This window comes from Sardina pilchardus, chromosome 15 (genome assembly GCF_963854185.1).
Source record: "Sardina pilchardus chromosome 15, fSarPil1.1, whole genome shotgun sequence".
Lineage (NCBI taxonomy): Eukaryota > Metazoa > Chordata > Actinopteri > Clupeiformes > Clupeidae > Sardina > Sardina pilchardus.
The window spans coordinates 10,383,671-10,398,868 of record NC_085008.1 but is presented as its reverse complement, the minus strand read 5'-3'; the positions used below and the strand labels follow the sequence as shown (position 1 = coordinate 10,398,868).

The 15,198-nt window shown below is 43.5% G+C and overlaps 1 protein-coding gene across 3 annotated transcripts in view; it reads right to left on the bottom strand.

Moving 5' to 3' along the window:
* Positions 1–15,198, bottom strand: part of LOC134102590 (inactive N-acetylated-alpha-linked acidic dipeptidase-like protein 2) — a 185,634-nt gene that overhangs the window by 14,905 nt on the left and 155,531 nt on the right. The gene's annotated exons all lie outside the window — the stretch shown is intronic.

The following is a 15,198-nucleotide window of genomic DNA, read 5'->3' as shown; positions in this document are numbered from 1 at the left end:
TATCTGCCTGGTGCATGAGCGGCAGCTTATTGATTGCCTCCTCAAACCCTGGCGTGCCACATTTGAGTCTAGGACCTTCAGCAGATACACAGAGATCAGATTAAGTTGTCATCCGACGAGCCACAGAGGCTAAAGGTTGGCAGAGAAAGAAAACACAAAAATATGTCTGGTGAGCGACCTGAGGCCTTACTGTATATGGAAATAACAGCAGAATGACAACCGCCCTTGCCCAGTGGAGAATCTGATACTGTTTCAGCACTTAATAAGAATGAGACTTATCATTGGAGGCTGTGGAGCAATCATTCATTTGTGACTGCATAATATATTCCCATAAGAGGTTATTTGATAGGCTAAGCTAAACTAATCCCTCTCAGTGTGGATTCTAAGGCTCATAGAGATACAGATAGGACTCATAGAGAGAGAGAGATAGACCAAAGGAACTTAAGGGAACAAGATAGCAGAAAACAATGAGCACACTGGCTTAAATTTCATGAGAACCTCACAGGTTGACAGTTTTTTTATTATTATTATTATTCTTGTGCGTATTTGGAATTAGCCCCTAGCCTCGGAAATTATGTATTAACCTCAGATCCGAGATTGGCTGTTCAGTGGCCAACTCTGACAACTCCAACTTTAGCGTCATCATACACTGTACTTGACAGACTGCAGCCTCTAAACAGGAGGCTTATCGGTCACCTGGCGGTGAGAAGCACTCGCCACGGAGCTCGTCAAGGTTCATGCTGGGCTGACCCATGGGCAGTGATCCAGACACTCTCGCCTTAGTCTGGCTTCAGAGGAATGCCATCCGTCTCAACACAAAACCCAAATGGCGGCTCTGATGTCCATAACCATCTCCTAATGTAACCCCTGGGTGGAGGCAGGAGGCGGTAGCCAGAGCAGGAAGTGGTGACCATGGTGGTGTAAGCATGTGGGGGTTGGCGACCTATGCTCTGCTAAAATTCATTGGCCTTAGCGTTTGTCAAATTATGCTTTACAGTAAGCTGGACATGTTCAGGCTGAACTCAAAAGCTAAGGCCATTATTTAACTTTACTTTTCAGTTTTAAAGGATACACTGCCTCCGGGGTGGTCTCTCTCGAATGACCCTTCAGCCACTGTGTCATCCGCGAAGGCTTCGATGTTTTAACAGTCCGGTTGAGAATTTTTATGGAGCTTTTCTGCTATTTATTAAATCGCCTTACAGTGTACGCTGGGCCTGCTGGGCCATCAATCACGGAGGGGAAAGATTAGAGCATTGATTTGAGCAGAGTGAGTAATAATACTGCAGAAAGCATACATCATGTCCGAGTAATGCACCCGGACAGAGAAGGCCACTGATTTCTTATTTATGGCCTTATTTCTGGGGCTGCGCTGCAGAGTCGAGGTGCTGGAGAAATCCGGCACCATGTGACGGGAGAGGGGAAAACCACAAAATGGGAAACGCGGAGGAGAAGCCAGCTCATTTATACTGGCCTTTATACTACCTTGTACAAGTGACACAAACACAACAAATCTCAGTGGCATTCATATGTCACTGTTATATAATTAAAAACAAAAGGGATGAACATGTGAAAAGAGATTGAAATGAAAAAGAAAATATGCCCTGTTTCCATGGGCATAATCACAGAGGCGTGTTTGCTATTTTGAACAAATTAGCAGCTCAAGTTAAGATAATAACACTAAATATTTGTTTTAGATATTGATATGACCTAGCTAAATATTTGGTTAAAATATTAACAAGCTTGCCTATCAACTTTGCTGATTGAATTTATTTGATGAATACAAAATTGCATTTGATAATTGGAAGAGAAGAGTTACAAAAACAATTGGGATGAAGGGAAATTAATTTGCATTGTTTATTCCCTAGACTTTTATAAGATGGCACAGCATTTAGAGCTTCAAAAACGGATCTGGCCTTTATGTCGCTTCTTTTATCATAGCATAACATATGCCAATACTGTCTCCCATATGCTTCACAATTAATTCACCCCCATCACATTTGATGCCTGGCCAATACATCCTTAAAATTGCGTTGGCTTGTACCAAGGATATCATTTCTCTCTGTCCTCCACAATCCTGTGGCCTGAATGCTCTCCCCCCGCAGTGCAGAGTGAGATTTCTTACCGACCCCTGAGAAAGTGTCATTCTGAGCACACAGGTTTTAAATCTTGCCTGCTTTCCTTTCCAGGACACAGCAAAGCACCTGGGGGGGTTTGCGGGAGAATACATTTGTGTACATTAGGCTAGAGGACCAAGCAGGAGGAGAGAGGAGGAGAGAGCAGGAGAGAGGAGAAATGGCTAGAGGACCTGATAGTGCGTCAACAGCAGAGGGCCCCCTTGGAAAAGCTTAGCTGAGCTGATGGACTAGTGGTGTGGCAAACACTAAATCTCTACAGAAATAGAGAAAGAGAGAGATAGAGAGAGGGGGGAGATGAAGAGAGAGAGAGGGAGTTAGGGAGGGATGGAGAGAGAGACAGAGAGGAAGAGATAGAGAGAGACAGAATCTGGCTCTGAGTCTGAGTCTTGCTAGGGCATGCTGAGGCGATTTGCTTGTTGCATTATCCCATTTCAGAGGTCACCGCTAACACCACCTCTGAATTGGATCAAGTCAACACAGCCATGATCATGAAAATCTGTGATCGGGTCAGGATTTGAAGATGAAATGATACAGAGAGGCAATGGGTTAAACTGTATTTCTATCTGAGGAGCTCAAAAGTATATGGGATATGATAAAAGTGGATATCTTAAAGCATGAACACTAACTGCAAGGCTATTTCAGTGTAAATGTTGAAGAGATTTACTTGAGCATACAGGAGTTATTATAATTTAGCTATCTAACTGACCTTCAGGGTCCTTCTGCAGGACAGTGTTCAGATTTTACAATATTATATTCGCAAGATCATTCATCTGCAAAAATGTGACTAATAAATCATATAAATGGCTTGACCTCAAACTGTGCCTTTGTGGGTATCATTTGTGAATGAAACAGCTCTGCTTAATCTGTGGCTCATCTGTCACTCAGAGGCACAATGCTGCGAACCACACATACCCTGAAATCCTTTGTACAGTGTAGGAGTTAAACCAAAAACGACTTGGTTCCTAAGTGAGATCTAAAGACTTTCAGTCTGTGTCTTATAAGAAAAAAAAAAAAAGAAAAAAAAAACACACAAACACGCAAGCAAATACTCAAACTTCCCATTCTTATTCTAGAAAATCTATAAACATTGCAATTTTAGGAAATTAAATGAAATATGCAAGACAGACAAAGGGTATATTCATGTCACTCAGATTGACAGACGTTGCCATAGTAGTTGACAATGAAAACATGGGAAAAAAATAAGCACTTTCAAGCAAGCTTCCCTACAGCTGCCTTACAGTTATTTCTTGTAGTTAAAAGTACGCTGGGATGACTAGATCTTACACAACCAGAACAACTTACTGAGATGAAAAGGAACAAGTGGCTGTTCAAGTTCTTGTTAAATCCCCTGGGTGAATGTACAGGATACCCAAGCTGATGCATGATCTTACATTGGAGTGGTTAATTAGTTATCGCTTTGGTGACCATTGTCGCCTGTCTTTATGTGAACAATATGTCTAGAAGATTGATAACACATCTCCCAGCCTTCTGCTTCCATTCATTATGAAGCCAGATGGCAATGAGAGAACACACACACACACACACACACACACACACACACACACACACACACACTCATGTTTGAGTGAGGCAGGGAGTAACACAATATTTGCCATCTCTGTTCATCTGGACAGAAGCTCTCTGATTTGAAGGCTTGTTTAGTGCATGAGTGACCTACATCGGAGTGAAGAGAAATTAGCAAGGCTGCTGAAATTGCTGTCGTTTGACCTGCTCTGACTTTAAAAGGAAATGTGTTTATATGATTAAAGGGCGCCTTTAATCTTTTTCCTTTTGAATTCTGAGAAAAAGGGCAGAGACTTGAAAAAGCCCAGCTCAAAGTGAAGTCTCACGCTCTTGGGCGCGGTTCTGCAGAGCGACACTATTGTTGCATTACTGCTGATGAAATCAAAAGTACTGTGCACTGTGGATAGGGGCCGGCACAGCAATCCCCTTGCAGGCCTGAGGAGTCTATTGTATATATTCTGCAAAACTGAACAGCTTACCACATGCAGAACACACTGGGTAACTAAATGACAACATCAGTTTTTAAAAAAGAAAAAAAAAGAAAAAGGTTTAGGCATTGTAAGCAGAAAAAGAGAGACAAAAAACAGCACTAGTTTCACTAAAGGAACGTGCAAAGTGATATGATTTGATGACAAGCATCTGCTGACTGCAGGGACTAATTAAGCCCCCTCCTCACACACACACACTTCAAAGTTTCATTCAAAACCACAAGCTCACTGAATTTTTGATCACAAAACACACGTTTTGCCATCTTATTAAATACCTATTAAAACAGACAGTGCAGGTGTTTCATCTGCGGGCCTATCCAAGTGTTATGCTACAAAATTTACTGATCAGATGTATGAACACATTGTTCACTGAAGCGGTTGCTTGGGATCAAACATATGTGGTTAAAAGTGAATTACAAGCCTGGCTACACCTGAAATGGGATGATCACTCACAGTCCAAACAATTACAGAAACCAAGCACACAAACAAACTAATTAACGAATAGAAATTATCACACAAAAGAGTAAGGCTGAGCACAAACAGTGAAGGGGACATTTTTTGGACAAGGCATCCGTGGCTCTTGCCATGACTGCAGCTCAGCTTTTGACTGAACATCCACCAAGACTGCACTTAAACCATTCAAATGCTACACCTATTCGGATTGCACCCTACAATACAACAATTACAGATGAGGAGGAAGACCAGTTATCTAGAAAATGGAGGTGACGGCACAGAATGGTCCTAACAAAAAGCCTAAGAGAAAGTAATAGCATGTACAATCTCCTGCAGACATAGTCAGTGCCATTTATAATCTTGCGATCACTACATCATTTGCAAGCATTCAAATGTTCCAGCAATTGCTGTTGCACCCTCTGTGGAGCTATGGTCAGTTAGAGATGACTGTACACATGGTGACTGAGTTACTATAGATGTATGTACAAAACCATACAGACACATGATGAGCTACAAACCTCTATGGCATGTTGTTGTACTTGAATTACTTGCGTAAGGTGTAGAAAACATTGTTGCTGAATGCTGACGGTTACTATTACTGTTGGTATTGCAGTTGCTACATGAATCATCACTATGATTCATACATACAGTGTCCTCCACATTTACTGGCACCTTTGGTACAGTTGAGTAAAAAGAAGCACAAAAAAAATGCCTCCATTCAATGGCATATTTTCTCCTAATTGCTTTTCATTGTGAGACCAAGTACATACATACTGTACATACATACATACATACACTCTTCTTCTCAGTACTCTAGCAGTCCATTTGGTGCGTACGGCAAAAAAACTCAATCCTGGCCCTGTTAATGGAAAACAAACACAGTGGCTCGGACCAAGCCAAGAACAATTCGAGCCAATTAACACATAGCTTCAGGAGCAGAGAAGGGAGGGGTACCATTTGATTGGCCGGTGAGCTGAAATATCAACAGCATTTGGCAAGAAATCATGAACTGGTTTAGGGCATCTAATATGCTTTCCAAACATAGTCCATGAAAGGGACATCTCTCTATTTCAATTAAGACTGCATTCATCGCGCATGTCTTCGCAATGACAGCTGGAGACTATGAGAACTATAAATCACATTAAAGAAGTCACTTATAGTGATTGAGAACTCCACTGGGTCTTAATCATCGCAGCTGAAGTTTTATTTCACGACAGACACCACCTATTATCAGTGTACGAACTGAAAAGGGGTTGATCACTGTATATTATCACACTGATATTCTGCTTTTCCGACCGAGAAATTCAATGGCAGCCCTAATTAGTGTGGTGTGTCCTTTGTGTCGGATGTTTTTAAAGTAAAAGCGGAAAAAGGCTGGAGTTGCATTAGGCTGCATCAAATAAGGCACTGAAAGGAGGAGAGATCTTGATGGCTGGAGAAAAATGCTGGCTTGGAAGTGAAAAGGAAATAATGAAAAAAATGAAAAGAAAAGAAAAAAATTGTGGGAATAGACAGAATCGAAGCATCTGCTAAAACCTGTGAAGGACAGTCTTAAAAGAGCGAGAACACAGGGGCTGGTGGAATGCCAGCACAGTAATCCAGCTCCTTTTCCCCTTCACTTACTTCAGAAAGAGGGCTGGTATTAAAAGGGATCAAATGCACTTTGTGGCTCCAAAAACCATATGGTCTAGCTGCAAACTCAAAGTGTGTCGTTAGCAGATGAAGGGCATCATTCATGCCTGTAAGAGTCACTGTCAGTAAGCGCTGTGCCCAAAACACGTAGCACGGCTAATGCACATAAACCCAAAGGGAAATGTATGAGGAACAGTGAAGTGCAGAGAGAGGGAGGAGGGAAGGAGGGAGAGGGAGAGGGAGAGAGAGAGAGAGAGAGAGAGAGAGAGAGAGAGAGAGCGATGTACTTGGCCATTTTGTGTGTGGAAGAGACAGACAGCGGAGTGCTGATATAACAATTGACGATAGTAATAAGCATGAAGCATTTAAAAGCACTACAGGAAGGCACACTGGTGTCTGAGATGTGTCTGAGCATGTGCCTCTTCACCACCTTCTCATTTTTGATGAGAAGACCGTTATGAAAGTGCACAGACAGAGAAAGAGGAAGAGTGTGCGTGAGAGAGTGAGAGTGAGAGAGAGCGAGCGAGAGAGAGAGAGAGAGAGAGAGAGAGAGAGAGAGTGAGAGTGAGTGAGAGAGAGAGAGATGACAGAGCTATTTAATAAACATTGTTGACAGGTCCCTAGGGAAGAACAGGCCCCAACCCCATATGTAATTTCCTAAAAACACAATAAAATGGCCCCCTTGCCGACTGCTGCCAATCATGCCTGCCTGATTGCCTCTCCTTCCTATTTTTCCCTCTTTTTTTTTCCGGCTAAAGGTTAGTACAATGGGCTAGACTCCCCCCTGGAGAAGCCTATGGTGCACAACTGTGATGGATGAAGCAATCCACTCCTCACCTCCCGACTTAACGCCCAGCCAAGTGTAGAGGTGGCATTCTTACTCACCTGCGTTGCCTATTACCTGCCCTGGTAAATACAGAGCATCGGAGGAGGGAAGGGTGGTTTGAAGGGTGGGCATAATTAACCACAGGAGATTATGGAAGTGCGAGCGCGAGTTAAGCGTTAATGCGCCAGTGAGGCTGGTGCATTAACTGTGCATTAGATGTTAGTATGCAGTGGCAGAAGGTCCTGCAGGATCATCATGAGAGCTAATTTTATTATTATGATCACTTTTAAATAGCCTGGTTCCTTCACAACCTACAGAAATCCCAGCTGTTAATTGTAAGCATTTCTAAAAACGGATAGTTCCGGTTGGCTGAATTGTGTTCGATGCCGTTGTAAAATCCAACACAAACATACACCTTGACCGTATTTTGTTCTATAGTAATGCACTACCACAACTTGCACAAGTTAGAGTAGCTGCATATCGATGTTGCATGGAGGAAATATATTTATTGGCGGAATAATGATTATCTATGAATATATCGTTACATTTTTCGTTGCTGTGCCTTTGTTTCATGAAATCTTGCCAGATCGACATAGTAACCGTTTTAGAAAAGCGGTAAGCCACTCGAGTCCGTAGTTTACACTGATTTTAGAACAGCTAAGGGGGTTTTAGGCACTCCCCAACACCCCTTAGCTCTTCTAAAATCAGTGCAAACTTCGGCCTCTCAGGGCTTTTTGCTTAAGCAATGCCTGGTAACTAAGCAGTTCTATTTCTACTTTTTTGATGTTCTGCTTTACGTGAGGCAGCATGTCTTTATAAACAACCCACAGCACAGCAGAACCCCATGCATTAAACGCTGTGGACAAAATATACTCTGGGATCTTTGTAGGTGCTGGTACCTGCAACAGGATTAGATTAGAAAGAAAGTAAGTATAAGACACAATGAGTAAAGCTCCCAATTTAAACATTTAAAAATGTCCACCTCAGGGTGTGACCAAGGGCAGATTTTCTTAAACGTCATACTGTATACTCACATACAATTTCTACCGAGACAATTTAATGGAAAAACACAGAAAAAGCTTGTAATTGCCAACTACAGAAAAGAGTCAATGGAGTAGTTTCTGTCTGCAAGTCAAATGAATGAATGTGCTGTCACTGTAGTGTAAGTGGCACAGTGGTCTCTTGCCATTCCAAAATAGTTTTTACATTTATAACAGTGTAGAATCTGTTGTTCTGCCATTTCACAAAGTGTCAGGTATGCAGAAATACATAAAATAAAGATCTAATTTCAGTTGAACACAACAAACTGTTTATTTATTTTTTCTTCTAACAGACACTCTGTCCTATACCACACTATGATTTGATATACAGTAGTTCCAGGGATTTTCTGTGGTGGGTTAAATTCATTAATCAGTGATGGGTTTCTGGAGACATGTACTTGCCATGCAGCTGGAGAACATCACAGAGCTCCGGTGTGGAGAACTGCTTGCCCCCTTAGAACACTGAGTGAGACAGAACCCACAACTTCAATCTAGGTCCACACGCATCCCCTCACAATATCATTTTAAGTGCTATTTGCCTAATTACAGATGCATATCAGACTGTCCTAATTGGCTTTAGTGGGACTTCTGGGGGGGAAAAAACACACTGCAGGGTCCATTCCTAAGTGACTAATACAAGAGAAGAAAAGTAAAAACGTAAAAACAAAAAAGAACATGGCTTCACACAGGAGGAGATGGGAAAAGACACGTGAATCCATGAAAGACCCTGATTTCCCATACACACAAATTATTCATATGTCAAAAAAAAGCCTTCAAGTGATAAACAAACAGAAGAGCTTATGCATCTAAGGCAGGCTCTTCTCGCAAATAACACCTGAGTTGTTTAGGAATCACATTCTCTTTGAAAATGCAGGAAACTAGGGTCAGCTCAGGTGTTCTTAATATAGCGTATTGTGGTAAACAGCAATGAGCTGGTGAGCAGGGCTCGCCTGTCACAGGTAATATGCTCAGTATTCTGACAACTGCAGAACACCTCAAGCTGTATCAGGGTGAGGTATTTCATAGCTCTAGCTTCTGCTAATGATAGCATTTCATACCATTATAGTTTGTAGAATGATGGATGGATGGATCGATAAATAGATTGATTAGACTGACAGACTGATAACATTTGGTCTGTGAAAGACTGTTGATTTCCTCAGCTGGCAGCGATTAAATCTTGAATATTAAATCTTACTGCATTAAATATATAGGTCATGCTCAGGCCCTGATTTACATTAGAACAGCTACACTGAGAATAAAGACCAAATGAACAAAACATATCTATTTTGCGGATTCATCTGTGATCTTGGAGCGCAGATGGTAGTAACACCAGAATTGGGTGGTAGGTCAGCATGACGAAAATGTACAAACTTCATTCTATCGAGTGTGAACAGCAGCATAAATAATAAGAAACACACGCTGTGCAAAATGTGGTTCCAGGTAATGCTGCAAAATACAGGACCACCTAAGAGCAAACACATCAATTTAGTATCCGATATACCTGAAACTAATTTGTGGAATGCTGTCCCCATCACCTGGGGGACTGGGTCAGCCTGTGACAAGTCAGCCTGCCTTGACAGTACATGCCACTGCTTTGTTATAAGTGGGCAGCTGTATAAGTGTCCTCAATGAATTGAAATATTATCTTGAATCTAAAATGTGACACTTCCATTTAGCAGTATATAAAATCATCAAATTCCCCCATTATTCTTTTAAGATGACAGAGGATAGCGAAATAGAATATGAGCAGTCAAAAGACAAAAGACTGCTCCAAAAAAGAAAAAAAAAAGAGAGAGAGAGAGAGATGGGGGAGGGGGGAGGGGGGGCAGTGGTTGGGGGGGGGTTCTCAAAAGTGCTGGGTGAGTTCCCACATGTCATCCTGTCTCAATTTTTAAGTTTTCAATTTTTCAGGCCGCTGAGGAGACAAGCCGCAAAAGTGCAACGAGGATTTTTAATCACAGTCGAGTGATGGATGAGCCGTGCGTCCTCGCTGCGCTGCATGGGGACGGAGGAGGGAGACGGCTGGACAGGCGTGGATCTCCGGACAAATTACACTCGCCCCATTACAATGCACATCAACCGGCGTCCGTGTCAGCTCTCATACACCCACACGCCAGTTGTGTTGCTCAGGTGATACGGGAACCCGTCTCCGAGATGTGCCAGTGGACCCGAGAGTTAAATCCCGGCGTGTCAGGGAAAATTACTTCCTGACACCTCGTCATGTTGTATATTAAGGCACAATAAACTTCCGTGGCACCATTCCCGAGGAAAAAGGCATGCGAGAATAGCGGAATAGCGGGAGAGGTTAGTGGGTGCCTGCTCGTGGGGAGAGAGATCAGCAGTCAGGAGTCGTGCTGGTTTAAAGAGATAATGAGGCTGCAGGAAATCTGACAGTTGGTGCCGCGTGAAGGGGACAAACGAGCCAACAGGAGAGAGCCGGGAGAAGACACTGTGCTTTATTTGGGTCGGCTGCTCGTCCGGTCTCCGGCTTGGCACCGCGGCCACTTTTTTCGAGCGAGGGGGTAAGCAGATGCAAGCTTCGGAAACTTGTGCAAGCAGCACATACAAAGACTCAGGGGAAAACAGCTCATTTAAATTAATGAGATGTCATGTAATACATCTGCATTTCTTTCTTTTTTTTACAGTAAAATTTTCAGCGCACATTTCTTCAAAACATGTAAGACTCAAACATGAAAAAAAAAACTATAAACCTTTCAAACCTTTTGTTTATAAAGTTCAAAGCTGAATAAAACTGGAAATAACTTGCCACACATTATTGTTCACAAATGCTATGTATTAACAGGAGCAGTCTGGGCAACATAGCTGAGCATTTTACAGATTCATTCCAGGTCACTCGTTTCTTTAAGTTCTAGTTATGAGGAAAAGCAGAGCACAGTCAAGTGTGAAATTCACAAGTGAAGCTTTTGTGATTCTCTTCGCAGTCTAATGAACATCTTGGAGAATTACACTCCGCAGACCCCACAAAGAAACCAATAAATGACAATTAGCAAAGGAAGTCTGACAGAACAACTCTGACACATATTAATCGTCAGTTTATATTAAAGCAGAAAAAAAGAGACAGAGAGAGATTAATCGAGGATGGTGTGGAGAAGTTCATCCTTCACTGAACAAGTCTTGCATTTGAGCCCCAACTGGACTCGGTACGCATGGGAGATAGGTGAAGATTAAAGAGAGACAGACAGATGGGGCTCCAAGACGAATGAGGTGAGGTTGTGTGTGAATATGAAAAAAAGGGTCATATTCTCTTGATCCTGAAAATCTGACCGGGCTATTCTATATTGTATTACACTTCCATCTACAGAGACACCATCATGTCTACCACTGCCATCACCCCCTCCAGTTTTATGAATTTCTCCTTCTTTAATTGTAGCCTCTCTACCCTCAATACAATCATTTCAAAAGAAGACCAGACATGCACAGCTTCTGCACAGATGATCAAACATTTCTGGACACTATGTTCAGCCTTTGCCATTAAATAATCAAATATCTGATAGGCTGCCGCTGCCACTGCCGCTGCCTCTACTTGTGCTGCATTAAGAGTTGGAACATGTAGTGCTTCTCTGATTGGACAACCTTGATGTTCCATCACTTCTACTGAATACACTTCCATTGCTCACTGTCACCTCCGCCCTCCCCCACGCACAAACACACACACACACACACACACACACACACACACACACACTCAGCCATCTCTCAGTGGAGAACAAACACATCTGTGTGCAGATGCTAAGCCATGATGAGCAGGACAAACGTCACAGACACACCATTCCTAGTGCCCGAAGGTGGCAAATCAAGATGCCATCGTGTCCTCTCTGATTGCATCACCCCCTGTCCTAGCATCGGACGTGAGCTGCACCAAAGTGGGTCCTCTGGGTCTTCACAGAGCAGCGCTCGCTCAACAGTGCACCACCACCACCACCACCACAACCACACCACCACCACCACCACCACCACACCACCACCACCACCACCCCCACTTCTTTTCCTCTGGAGAATTCCAGTCAGAGGTGTAAGCAGGAGGAAAAGAGTTGAGCTGCAGCTGTTCTTGTGTGTGTGTGTGTGTGTGTGTGTGTGCGCAGAACAATGCAGTGCGGTTCTGAACACTACATGAACAGCTAATTCCAATTTTCATGTCATTATTCCATCCTTCTGTTTCAAACGTAGCTGGACCTAGAGTGAGCCTGTTCAATTAACTTGATTTCAAAGGCCTTCACGTGGTACGTCCCCCCATCTCCGCCACAATGGCATATGAACTGCTTCAATATTTCATTGAGAAATTACATCACTTTCTCAGTTAATGAAAGTTAACCAAATGGATGTTTTTTCTTTTTTTTTTGCCGCATATTGAGTTTGACCAAGCAAGGCACTCATGTGAATCTCTTTCATTGTGCAAATGAAACACCTTTTTTCATCTGTTCTACAGTTTTTCTGTAATTAACTTTGTGATGAACAATGGATTTACCAGAGAGGCCCACAATGAGGACTTCTGGATGTCTCAAGGAATGCATTAAAGCCTTCAGGTTTTTGCTATATACAGTACACTTCATACATCTAGAGTGTGTGACTGAGGTTGGTAAAGCTCACGTCTGCTCTTCAGTCAAGTTCATATATACATGCTCATATTCACTACTCTTTTGTTCATATTTAGGCAAGTACCATTTGCAGACAGCAGAACTTTGCATATTTCAGGGTCACTCCTCACATTTGTCAAAGCTGTCAAAATGACAATATTGCACAGGCCAAACGGCAAGAGACAAGAACAAATGCCTTCACTGCATTCTAGGATTACATTGTCTACCACCAATAAAATGTTATGTGCCCTATGGGACTGTTTCCAAAGTTTGCAGAACGCTCCCCAGCACAGAATGGATCTCACTCAGCCACAGTGATTCAGTGATGTTCTGTCAGTTTCAGCTGCCCCAAAACTTGCTTCGTCAATCTCTGCCTCTGACCTGTCATCCCGTGTGCCCAGGCCTACTCTCAATTCCCCTCTAGCATAATGATGGCTTCTCTTGCCTGTGGTGTGTGCATTCAGGTGTCCCCACAAGGTGGGCTGGGAGACGTGGCAGGTTCTTATCAAAAAGCTCCTCCTCAGAGGCGACTCCCATCTCCATGTGATCCTTCCAACTCCCCCTGAATCCTCTACCTCCTCCTCCTCCTGCTCTTCATTCTGTCCTCCTCTTCTCCACACCATGACACTCTTCTCCTCCCTCTCTCCCTCGGCTTGTTTGTTCCTCCCCTCGCCTGTCCCTCACAACCTCAACACCCCCCCACCCCCCCCTTTTCCACCACCTCCACTCCGATTATCCATCTCCCTCCAGCCCAAATCCATCTCTCTCGTTTGGCTTCCCCTCTCTCTCTGCTTCCTTGGCGGGTTAATGGGTTCTTAACACATGGTCACTCGGTCCATCATTGTATCGGGGCTGTTCCATCTCAGATGCTCCCCCATTACTTCTCACTCCCTCACAGGATGTACAACACTGGGGGCTGATGAGTCTGTTTCCCCTCCTCGGCTTCTGTTATCAGCGGCGGCAGTGCTGCTGCACACAATGCATTTCGGGGTTCGACTCCATCTTCTCCCAGATACATATGTATGTGCTAAACGCAGGCTGAGCACAACAAATGAAAGGCAGTTGGATACAGAATGCGAGATAATGTTGGGAGCTGTCCTCGTGGGACATTTGGATGGCAGTGACGGCCCTCTGGGATGCAGCATGGTCCAGTACTCTTCCCTGCCTCACAGTCACCCTCTATCGCCATCAATCTAATCCGATTTGATAGTAAGGATTCATGGCACCTAGTCTCTTTCACTCTGCGTTCACATGCAGTGATCTATTTTCTGATAGTCTCAACTGTCACTAAGGCTTTCATTTGAGAAATAAGATCTCAGCAGTGATGTATTTCTACAGAACTTGCCAATATCTTTGGCATACTAGGACATCCAACGAACAGATTAAAACAATAAGAGAGCAACAGGAAATTTGAATAACTGAAAATAGATCACTCTGAAACGGTCTGATATTACTACGGAAAAAGGTTTGAAATAATAAATATTCCTATCAGATGCTGAGCTGATCGAATCTATCACATTCAAAAAACAAACAAAAAGATAACTCTGGGTCGTGCAGTGGAACTGAACGCAGCTCAGACAAACTATATATGCTTTACAAACACAACTATACAAATAAAGACTAAAACAAATAACTAGGAGATATGGGAATTCTATTGTTTTCCTGCAGTATCCAGGACATTAATTGGCGAACAAGCACATAGAACAACTGGGAATTTTCACAAGAGTTCTAGAACGTTCCCCTGAGCCTCAGCAGAACCACAGCATACTGTAGGTCATGTGTACCACTCCCTTGGTATGTGTGTGTGTTTCTATAATGTATGCTGCAAGGGGATTCGGTGGGTGCAGGTGATTGAGTGTGTGTGAGTTTGGGGGCCCCATATGATCGATGCCAGCCCGCCATGCCAACTCAAGGGAAGCCAACTGGCCTCATACTTTAAAAATTAGCAACACAGAGAGCCCGCCTGTCACCTTTTCCCCCTGCTGAAGCCAAAACCCAGGTGAAAAATGAGCGCAGGGACCCGGAGCGAGGTGAAAAATCCCCCGGCCCTCTCACCAAACACAAAGAAAGAACAGAGCACGGCTGCCGCCCCCAAGGGACCCGCGGCGAATAGGAGCGCCTGAGCCTTTCATGACAGACCGCGCCGGTCTCGCTTCCCAGGGAATTTCATTGTTCCTGGGGAACGCTGGCGCATCACCGGGTACACACACAGCCGATTTCTTGGCAGCTGAATCAATTAATTCCCCATCAGCCTCTATTGGGCCCGTTCCCCAGGGTCAGCACCGTACCTGTGCGAGTCGCACCTTTCCACTATTCCACACTCCTGACCTTCCGTGTTAATGCCAGCCCTTAAAATTATAAGTGTTTTTTCCCGTGAGCGAACCCTCATCTGGAGAAGTGGCACCGCATGGGGTTGTGGCTGGAAGAAACAACAGCGAACACACTGCTTGGGATGCTGCATGTAAATACACTTTTACACAAATTACAGTTCGGAACTTGTGGCGC